Here is a 12,288-nt window from a genome sequence, read left to right as displayed (position 1 = left end):
CTGCCCAGAGCGACTCTGCGCCTGCCTAGCTGCCAGGGGCGTCAATTGGGTATGGCAGGGGTATGCAGCTGCCATACCTTGACAGGGGGAAATAATAAAAATGTACTTTTCATCGTGCCTGTTGCTAAGGTATGGCAACATGACTGGTGTCTTCACCAGACACCAGTCATGTTGCCATACCTTAGCTTGTTCTGAACTGACGCCACTGCTAGCTGCTAGCAGCCTTGAGGGACTATATTGTTTTATGCATCGGGCTGTTAGTAGAGAAAGAGAGAGAGAAACGTTGGTAAAAGCGATCATTTTGTCGGAAATCAGTTGTTTTATAGTATTAGTAGTATAGTAATTGTAGTAGGCCTAGGTAGTAGTATTTAGCAGTACTAGAATATTGAGATGTATTAGGCCAACTCAGTGCGACCCAACCCCCCCTGGCCGAAGAGCAGCAGCAGCAGATCCACCGATAGAAATAAACTTTGTTAGAATTAGGATTACACAACCTACCCGTGTTGGTGACCCAGGACCAGCGCCCATGGTGGTGGTGGTCGTGATGATGATGATGATGATGATAATGATGATGAAGAAGAGAAAAAGATCACTGTAGCCATTGTTATTGAAGATAAAAAGATTGAAGATGGTGCCAGTCGCGAAGAACCGGGGTCCAAAAATGGATCAAGAGCCTCGTGATATTGTGGAAACCGATCCCGACGGAGCTCGACCCCCGTGTAGGATGGATCCCCCCGCCCGGGGGCTCACATCGCCGCAGCAGCAGAGACCCATGTACCGCCGCGAAAAGACGGACGAACTGGGCGATTTGGCCAATGAAGAATGGCTTCCGCGTAGAGACCCCTCGGAGAACAGAGGCCACGATTCTACTGTCCAAAGTAAGACTTCCAATCCAGTGCATGTATGTATTGTATAGTTGTATACTGTATATAGTTGTATACTGTGTGATAACAGAGCATCCGTGTGGAACTGGAAGCCTGGGATGGGGGGATGGTCAGTGATCAGTGAGATAGGGTAACGGTTTTCCATTGCGACGTGTTGCCACTCCGACATTGGGATCCGGTCTAGAGCCCGCCTACTGCATCCGGCTATTTACACGTACACATACATGCAAGAAATGTTTCCGTATCCGGACCGGATCAGTAACTTGATCCAAGCAGTTAGGATCCACGTGCTTGGTTTGTTTTTGTCGCTACTCAGGACACACGTGGAGTTCCTATCACGCGCGTGCACGTACCGCGTGTAGTGTACGTGCACTGCACAGCCTACTAGGATTATTTGATGGGAATTTAGGATTTATTGGCTTAGTTTGTGTGTGCGTGCGTACGATGCGTGTGTGTGTGAGAGAGAGGGAGAGGTTTCTTTTTATCGTCATCATCATCATCATCATCATCATCATCAGTAGCTGATGATGTAGCTTTTCAGTTCAATTCAAAGGAGCTTTATTGGCATGAGAAAACATACGTTTACATTGCCAAAGCAAGTGTTACAAATAAAAACTGTTGAAAATGGGGAACATATATACAGTTGGAGGGAGTACAGCTTTGTGTAAACAGAGCTATGTTGCATTGTGACATTTTATATAGGTATACAGGGTATAAAGGGAATTTCACTGTGACAGTAAATGCATGGTAACTATTTACTATAACTGCATTTTATGTTATATATGAACTTATTGTAAGTCATTTGCTAAATGTCAAAATTGTAAATTGATTTGTTTAGATATAAACTATTTGATATTTTCCTGGCTATGATTTTAGATGATGAGTCGACGATGATGATGAGCCTACTTCTTCATTTCCACATCGTGGTCGTCCAAGGACAAGGATAGGTAAAGAAAAAACAAACTTTTTTCTGTAAATCAGACTTAGCACCATGCACATGCTCACATAGACATCAAAGGGGGCTTGAGCCCCTGCCCTTTTATCCATCTGTAAAAAGTGCCCTCTCCAGACCATGAATGCTGTTTTTACATAATTACTATATATATATATATATATATATATATATATATATATATTTGTGTGGTAAGCAGGAAGTGCATAGAATGTTAGAGAGGCAGGGGTTGACATTTCTAAAACGGCCTTTTGATGAAAATAGTAGGCCCCCAACCTCCACGCATTCTGCTGTGACGCGTTGTGAGCTTGAAGGTGTACTATTTTTCATGTATTTTATAGTAATTATGTATTTGTATAATTTACAGATCGACCATGGGCTCGTGTACGAGTTCAGCAGACCCGGTGGAGCCCTTCCGGAGGAGCCTGGCTGGAGTGAAACAGAATGGAGCCCCAGGCCCTGTGCAGGCTGAATGACACGCACGCACGCACGCACGCACGCACGCACGCACGCACGCACGCACACACACACACATATACACTCTGTAGACATGTAGTGTCACAGTGAGATAAAGAGAACCCTGAAAGCTGAAGCAGGATTCAGGCTGAAGCTCATGTCACTGTGTCAATGTTCTGCACTGCTCTTACTACTGCTCTTACTTCTCTTACACACTAAAAGTGTGTAAAAAGACACTTTTTCTTGTTTTTATTTTTTTGAATTTGTTTGTAAACAACCACTGATCATAGGTGTGATGTTACTGAAGCCAACAATAAAAGGCTAAAGAGAGATTTCTGCCTGAAAATGTATTCTTCACAAAAATGCATTTTTCTCAGCTTTATGTTCTCAAAGAGCTGTTTTTAGGCCACATTCTGCAGCTTCTAGCTAATGAACAGAACAAGATAAAAACTCGAAATCTTTTTCTGTTGCAAAGTAGACATTCTATTCTTCGTTGCCATATAATTGTTGTCTTTATAGTCGAAACCAAATTTCTCCAGTAGGCCTTCAAAGATGAGCGACAATTCTCAATTTAGCTGGCAGTGGATTGAGCTTTTTGTTCAATTCTGTGGCAGTAAAAGAGTTAAGAGGGTACAGATTTGAATAGTCATAACCTTTAATGATGCACTGTAACAATTCTCTCACCTTGCTTTAGTGAGTTATCAGCCTCCAGGTCCATCTTCAGTCACTCAACTACTTTCAACTTCAGTCACTCAACAACCTGCAACTTCAATCATTCAACCCTCTCCATCTTCAGTCACTCAACAACCTGCATCTTCAGTCACCCAACTAAATGCAAGTTCAGTCACTCAACAACCTGCAACTTCAATCATTCAACCCTCTCCATCTTCAGTCACTCAACTAAATGCAAGTTCAGTCACTCAACAACCTGCAACTATAACTCCTCCATCTTCAGTCACTCAACAACCTGCAACTTCAATCATTCAACCCTCTCCATCTTCAGTCACTCAACTAAATGCAAGTTCAGTCACTCAACTACCTGCAACTATAAATCCTCCATCTTCAGTCACTCAATCACCTTCAACTTCAGTCACTCAACCACCTGCAACTTCAATCATTCAACCCTCTCCATCTTCAGTAAATCAACTAAATGCAAGTTCAGTAACTCAACTACCAGCAACTTCAGTCACTCAACCACCTGCATCTTCAATCATTCAACCGTCTCCATCTTCAGTCACTCAACTAAATGCAACGTCAGTCACTCAACCTCCTCCATCTTCAGTCACTCAACCACCTGCTACTTCAGTCACTCAACCACCTGCTACTTCAGTCACTCAACCACCTGCAACTTCAATCATTCAACCGTCTCCATCTTCAGTCACTCAACTAAATGCAACTTCAGGCACTCAACCTCCTCCATCTTCAGTCACTCAAATACCTCCATCTTCAGTCACTCAATCCTCTCCATCCCCTATTCTATATTCTGAACTTATTTGTGGCCAGATTCTAATCCAACTTGGGCTGCAACTGCCCAGTTCAGGATTCTCTGGATTTGATGAATTATCTGGTCACCTGGCTGATCCAGAATGCTCATCTTTCACACAGAGTGATGGGACAGTGTGGTTCCAGGTGGAACGTCAGGCTGACACCTGTGGGAACTTATTGACGGTGAGGATATATCTGCTAATATAACTTGTTATTGTTGTTACACAATTGTGTTTGTCTGTGAAGCATGATTTTCTCACTGCACCAAAAATAATGTCCCTTCTCTTCTTGTGCGATGTAAGTTTCTAGTTACCTGCCACAAAAAGTTCGGAAATCTAACTTTGGTCGATTATATCTCCCCTTTAATAAACCCATATGGTATTGTGTTTTATATCATTTTTATCGTTGATTTGAGGCATGAGCTACACACCCAAACGTGTGGGTAGCGCCGACCCAAAATTTGCCAACATTCGGTCCATTATATCCCCCCTTTAATTATGATAAATGGTATTGTGTTTGATATAATTGTTATCGTTGATTCGTCACCTTTACAACGAGGTACAGCTTGTAAGGATCTGGCATTCGTGGAATTAGCAACACAGCCAAATGTGTGGGTAGGGCCCCTCCAAAAATGGTCAAAATGGCCTGGCAGGCCTGCAATAATGTTCTTTTGGTGTTCACCTTTGTTACTTGGGGCATTGAATGATTGCACTCTCTCAAAGTAATAAGGAAAAGAAAAAACAACACATATTGGCCATTTTTACACTTTGTTAATGTTAAGCTCAGTGTCAGGGATGCCCAAAACAAGAGTAAATGCCAGCAGAACAGTATATTGCAAGCCATTTTGGCAAAATTCTGGTCGGCGCTACCCACACGTTTGGCTGTGTAGCTCATGCCTCGAATGTCCGATGCTTACAAGCTGTACTTTGTTGTAAAGGTGACAAATCAACGATAAAAATGATATAAAACACAATACCATTTGGGTTTATTAAAAGGGAGATATAATCGTCCAAAGTTAGATTTCCGAACTTTTTGTGGCAGGTTTTTAGTTCATTGTAGGTAAAACCATGAATTGTATTTGTTATAGTACAGTATGTTCTTGATGCATTGTTTCAGTCATACTTTGTGGTGGATGTTAGCAGCTGGCTTGATGATTCACTCAACTGACCATTCAGTTAACCCCTGTCTTTCAGACCAACAGCACCCATGCCTTCTACTCCAACAGTGTATTCATCTACCTTAATAATGCTTCAACTTCTGAGAGTTTTCCCTTCTCCTGTGTCTATCCCCTGGACACAGAGACCAGCCTAAATGTGGCCATCAGACCATACATTCGGTAAGTAACCAGTTCAGACTGGTTTTATTATATCTACATTAAAAGGTATTATATGTTGTTAGTAAAATGGCATCCACAGAACAGAATTGATTAATGGCAGATTTCAGACTAAATAAGGTATATATTATCTAAGTGTGTTGCAAATGTTTATTTTGCATTCTTGTTTATCACCCATTGCGGTAATGTCTTCAATTTCTGCCATAGAAGAAGAGGCTTCAACTAGCCTCTCAGCCGTCAAGCTTCAGTCAAAGCTAATGTAGCCCCCACAGTTAGTACCAGCCATGAACCAGCGACAACAGCCCTGCTAATCGGGCTCAGCCCTATTAGCACGACTGGTTGTGCGTTGGTCTGGCGAGTGGGCGTCCCGGGTTCCATCCCTGCTTCCGCACATCACTACAATCTGGCGTTGTCGGCAGGATGAGGAGTGTGATATCCTCGCGTGAGGGACAGGTCCACGTTGTGAGCTGCTGTCCGCGGCGTGAAGTGTGAACCGCGAGGGCGTGCTCCAAAGATTGGGCGGTGATTGTAACCCCAACAGTTAGTACCAGCCATGAACCAGTGACAACAGCCCTGCAAATCGGACTCAGCCCTATTAGCATGACTGGTTGTGTGTTGGTCTGGCGAGTGGGAGTCCCGGGTTCAATCCCCGCTTCTGCGCATCACTACACTAACATTTTAAGTGCAGGAAAACTGAATATATCAAGCATAAGTTGATACGAATTTGAAATAATATAAATAATATATCAATATTCCTTTTTAAGACAGTTCTCAGTTTGTACTTGGACAGACCAATCAACTGTTATTATGCTACTATATCTATGATTACATTTAGTATGTTGGTTGATCCACAATATACATTATGCTAGTTCGAGGTGCTCGAAGTTAATATAGAGTTAAATCGACGAGGGGGTCCCATCAAGGGAAATTCTTCAAGCACACGAGTCAAGGAACAGCTAAAACGCCTTTATTTAGATAGAGCTATTACATATTAAAAATCTAATTAAAATGCCACTAACGCCGTCCGGTTTCGACACTCTGTCTTCTTCAGGGTGTGGCTATAAGGGGATGTCACCATGGGTGCATGTCCTCTTTACATCCATTTGACCAAGGGAACCAATAACACAGAATGCTTTAGAAAATATTTTGTGTACGAATGAGCTACGTACCAGACCATGCCATACCACAAGTACGTACGGGATGTTCCTGTAAGTGTCATGTTTCCTTGACAGGACTGAAGGTCGTGGGGTTGAAGGTGGCATTTCAGGTGTGGGTTCACAAGCCACAGCCTCCATGTTCTTGTTCCAAGACTCCAACTACACAGAGCCTTACCCAGCAGGTCCAGTCACCCTGCCAGTGGGCTCTGTCCTGTATGTAGGAGTATCTGTACAAGAAACAGATCCAAGTTTGGTGGTCGTTCTGGACGACTGCTATGCCACTCACACCTCCAACCCTGATGCCCCTGTGCGACACTTCTTCATTCAAAACAAGTATGTTTCTTTCTTTAGCATCAGCAGATGGTTTGTGACAATGTGTGTAGTCCTGGGTATTCAGAAGGTGGCACACCTTTTTTCTGTTCCTGTTCAGTTTCCCATGGCTTTGTTTGATTGGCTGGCTCGGCAGCTTAGTTTGAACCTGCTGTCGATCCAATGAAAAAGTCATGTTTGTTTCCTGTTCAAATCTGCTACTGAGCCAATCAAACAAAGACAAGGGAAACTGAACTGTTACTGGAAAAAAAGTATGCCACCTCCTTTAGATCTTGTTAGATCTTATTAACAACAAGTAACATGCCGTAAGGGGGCGAGGAGCGACCGTCAAGTCAACAGCGGTTGAGAGAAGTTGTGGTTGTTGTGCCTGTGGATGACAACAACCACCGCTATAGTGCTGCTATAGTGCCTCTCCTCCAGTGGTGCTTTAGCGCCATCTGTTGGAGACGAGCAGCCGTGCTGGCTGGGGACTCTATTGGGGGACAGACATGGACATACAAGTTTTCATTAGATCTTATTAACAATAATTGTAAGTGACTGTCACATATGGGGTGTGTGGTAGCAATGTGATTGCACAGTTTATTTTTAGTTACATTTCAAAACTTCACACGTCCTGCCATTGGCAAGACAGTAGAATTTCAGGGGATTTGCAGAACATTGAGCTTGTAGATCAGCTATTGTTGCTAATTATATGACCTTCGCTGACTTCAACGTTGAAATTTACGTATGAAGATGGATTCCGCTTTTCAATGTAGTGGTGTCTGCTAGTTTCTGCAGTTTCTGCAAAAATACGCTCCATTCTCCATGAAAATTAGAAAGGCAAAACAGGTAAAGAAACTTATGGAGAAAATGCATTTGAAGGAAATGTTAAGGAGAAGTTGAAACGGCACATTGGTATCCTAGTGACCGTCGTGAGGTGACAGTAGGGTTGTTCGATGTGGCCTAAAAATAAAATCTCGATTTATTTCTCAGAAAAGTAGATTTTCGATTTCCGATTTCGATTTTTTGGTAAAAGAATAATACATTGTTTCAACTATGTTGTTTTCATTTAAAAAAATGCAAGGACATTATGTTTTAATAACTTTAGTTGCGCAACAATCACATACAGGAGTTAACTTAGCGTCCTTAGTGTTTCATTATCAATAGTGAGTGACAATTAAAACAGCCAAAACAAGCCAGCTCTTGGAGGCTGGTGAAACGGGTGAAAACATAGCTAAGGCCGCCCCTGCACCGCTCATGCACGGAGATGTTGACGGAGGCGAAGCGCTTCGCTTCCCGACGCAAAATTAACACAGTGACAGGGACAGTAGGACTACAGTAGGTGGGTAACAGTAACACAGAATTAATAAGCTTCTTTCAAACTACAACAAGTAAGTTTACCAGCTCAGCAGCTTTTTGTTCTGTTTGCTGCCTGTACCAGCGCGAGTGAGCGCAGTGCTGTGGTGAGCGCTGACGTGCATCAAAGAAATGACACATCAGAGAGAAATTAGTATTAATTTAGTGTCGGACCTTGTCGTTCTGCTTTAGGAGGACCGGGCTGTGTACTTTTTGCCCCGTGCAAGGCTCCAATGAATAAGAATTACCCTAATTAAAGTGAAAATCGATTTGACGATTTCTTATTTTTTAAATCGTCCAAAGGAAAAAACCCGGATTTCGATTAAAAATCGATTAATCGAAAAACCCTAGGTGACAGTGGTTCTTTTTTTCCCCCCAGGTGTCCTAGTGACCGTCGTTAGGTGACAGTGGTTCTTCTTTTTCCCCCAGGTGTCCTAGTGACCGTCGTTAGGTGACAGTGGTTCTTCTTTTTCCCCCAGGTGTCCTAGTGACCGTCGTGAGGTGACAGTGGTTCTTCTTTTTCCCCCAGGTGTCCTAGTGACCGTCGTTAGGTGACAGTGGTTCTTCTTTTTCCCCCAGGTGTCCTAGTGACCGTCGTTAGGTCACAGTGGTTCTTCTTTTTCCCCCAGGTGTCCTAGTGACCGTCGTGAGGTGACAGTGGTTGAGAGCGGCTCTTCCCTCCAGGCTGGTTTCTCTGCCCTGTTCTTCCTGTTCCAGGGAGATAACAGAGATGTCTACCTTCACTGCAGCCTCCACCTGTGTGACAACAGAGCCTCCGCCTGTACTCCTGTAAGTTTCACTCTACTCCTAATGTAAATATCGTTGTCGGGTGGAAACCTTATACGTCCAAAACCTTCCTTTTTTGTTATTGTTTTAAAAATGATTTAAAATAGTGAAATTAAAATAGTGAAAGCTTGTGCTTATTTTCACTACTTTTGTGCAGCAGTCTTGTATGATGAAGCAGGGCTTCACTTTATGAAAAAACATACACATCTGAAACTCTGAGATACGAGGTTTCTGCTGGACAGTGACGATATAAAGGAGGTGTTACTCTGGGCTGTTCGTCTAAAGCTGGCAGCATAGGCCTACGTCAAATTAAGTCAAATAATATTTTGGGTTCGACTGATCTTGCCAAAACAAAGTTCAGCTACTGGTTCTTATTGACCAGCTGAAGCTGAACAAGGTTGGTTAGCAGTGTGACTTTACTCCTCTTCCTTCACCATTGACAGGTTTGCTCAGGGAGGCGTGTTCGCTCTGTTTCCACACCTGTACCCATCAAGCCCATCACCATCGGACCAATCACCTGTGAGTATCAAGAACACCATTTTGTTAAGAATGCAAAATAGAAGGATGTGAAATACTGACATGTCAGCAGTGTTAGAGTTGAACTAAATGTGTTTTCTGTCTGCTTTGGATCTTCAGGGGAAAAGACAGCAGTGTGAACCAGAGAGCATCTTTTAAATGACTCCAACATATACCATTTAGTAATGGGTTTTATTTTGTTTTCCATAATGACTTTAGATGTTTGATTCATATAAAGAAGTATGGTCAGTAATCCAGAAATTAATGATGTTAAATCTCATCGATATTTACTTACTTACTTATAATACCTAATATTAAGTATTTCCTGGATGGTTTACTCTTCTCAAAGTGAAATATATTAATAGACCTTTAAGGTTTCTCCATTTTTTCTGTATTGTTTTACAACTCTAACCCATAACCCATAACCCCCATAACCCTACACAGTAAATATAGAAAATGAAATAAAGGAAATTGCATGGCAAAATCTGTGTCTGCTTCTTCAAGTGCAACAATTATATGTTCCACAATAAACCCTTTAGTCCAGTAAAAATAAAGCTGAGGTTGAAAAAAAATGTGTTATTTAGTTTTTCAACTGATTCTGACAGGAAATTAGGTCTACTAGCCAGGATAAAAAATCTACCATAATCTGCTCACTGCAAATACCCACCCACAGTGGCCAAATCAAGTTGGGCTCCCATCGACTTTCTATACAGGAGGAAAATACCCAGAAAAAAAATCTGCTTCAAGTAGGATGTGAGGGGTCTAACTAGGGGTTTGTCATGATGCTGAATCCATTGCAAGCATTTGTTTTGCACAAAAAACATTCATTGGCCCCAGAAAACGCCCACAAAACTGATGAAAAGTGATGACTCATCACTTTTCATCACTAAACGATCATTTTCTGGGGCCATTTTTAGCCCAAGGAATGTTTTTTGTGCAAAACAAATGCTTGCAATGGATTCAGCATCATGACAAACCCCTAGTTAGACCCCTCACATCCTACTTAAAGCAGATTTTTTTCTGGGTATTTTCCTCCTGTATAGAAAGTCGATGGGAGCCCAACTTGATTTGGCCACTGTGGGTATTTGCAGTGAGCAGATTATGGTAGATTTTTTATCCTGGCTAGTAGACCTAATTTCCTGTCAGAATCAGTTGAGAAACTAAATAACACAATTTTTTCCAACCTGAGTGGATTTTTTTCCTAGAATTACTAGACTACTTTGAAAGGATATTTAGTTTCTTAAACCACAAAAAGAAATATCATGAATAAACACACATTTACTGTAGTCAAGTGTAATATTGACCAGGATAGTGTCACCAAGATACTATCCTGGTGACAATATCCTGGTATTTGTATCTTTGCATTTCAAATCTTTTTTTTTTTTTTTTTGCCCATCTATGCCTCCAGTTCCTGTCTCAATGTTCAGTTGTGCAACAACTGAACATTGTGTGTAATGTGTGACAACAAGGTGATATGTAATTGACACCAGACTTGAATGTGTAGAGTTTTGAATTGCTGTGTGTTGTAGGTTGATACTTTGAGATTTTACGTGAGAAGTGTGTGCAACGAGTGAACATTGTGTGTAGTGTTTCGACAACAAGGTGAGGTGTAATCAGTGTTGGGAAAGTTCACTTTCAAAATGAACTAGTTCAAGTTCAAGTTCAAAACTTCTAAAATGAACTAGTTCATTTCATAGTTCATGATTCTACATTTTGAACTAAAGTTCATGGTTCCCCAAAATGAACTAACTTAGTTCTTTTTAGTTTTTTTTTTTAACCATAATATTTTTTTACTTTTGGCTATTAAAATATTATAATAAATAAAACAAAATAAAAATAGACGTTGCTGCAAGCTATTATTTGTCAAAATTATTGACACAACCCATATAGAACCACACACAGCAATAATTTCATCCAACTTAACATTGAGGTGCCCACAATATTTAGGTGCCCAGTGCCCAGTCTTCCCTTATTGTGAAGGGCTGAAGGCAGAAGTGTCTAACTGCATGTTTCCGTGTTGGTCAAAATAGCTGATCTACAAGCTCACGTTGTCTCGTGGATGTGACGCGTTCTGAGCTTGCAGATCAGCTATTTTCGCCAATGGGTTTAATTGACTTCCGAGTGTTGTAGGTTCACTAGGTTGATGCTTTGAGATTTTACGTGAGAAGTGTGTGCAACAACTGAACATTGTGTGTAGTGTATTGTATAGAAGTAGACAATATGGTGATGTGTAATTGACATCAGAGTGTAAAGAAGGAAAATCAGAGTCTAATGCATGACAAGGAAGTGTGAAGTAGTGCCAAATCAGGTCAAGCTATTCACGTTATTCCTGGCCCCGCCCCCGGCTTCCTGTTCATAGCCTGAAAAACATCATTTGGTTTCCTGTTGTCCTTGCATTAAAGTGTCAGTAGTTGGCGTTCTAGGCTCTGGGCTCTGAATGTACCTGGGTAGCCATGTCTGCTTATAATAAGCAATTTGTGTCTCAAAAAAATAATGTAGTTGCTTATTGGGCTTACTTTCTTATATTTTTTTTAAACCAGTGGTTCCCAAATCTTTTCATATCAAGGACCCCAGATTAACATATTTGTCCACAGCAGTCGCAGACCCCCGACCCCCATATGAAAATATGTGGTGCCAGGGACCTCCAAACAGATTTATGTTGTTAAAATGTTTCAAAAAATATTATTATTTTTTCCCCCTCAATATTTTTTAAATAGCAAATACAAGCTCACAATGTGTCGCAATGTGACACATTTTGAGCTTGCTGATCTGCTATTTTCAATTGTAAAGTAGTATAGCCTAGTTGCTTCCGTTGGGCTTATTTCTTTGGCAAAATCTGGCAACAGACAATTCCGTGTCACTTCCTTACTTGGGAGGAAGTGAAAAGATGTTTTTTGAAGCAGCACACAGAGAAGAACTCTCTAGCGTCCTCTGTAAAAGAAAATGGCAGCCTCCATAGAGAGGGCCATGAATATGGTGAACAGAGATGGGAAGTAACGCAGTACAAATACTTTGTTACTGTAACAAAGTACTTTTTTCAGTACTTTGTACTTT

The sequence above is a fragment of the Nannobrachium achirus genome, assembly GCF_963921795.1.
Source record: "Nannobrachium achirus genome assembly, chromosome: 2".
NCBI lineage: Eukaryota > Metazoa > Chordata > Actinopteri > Myctophiformes > Myctophidae > Nannobrachium > Nannobrachium achirus.
Note: the sequence above shows the minus strand (reverse complement) of the source record.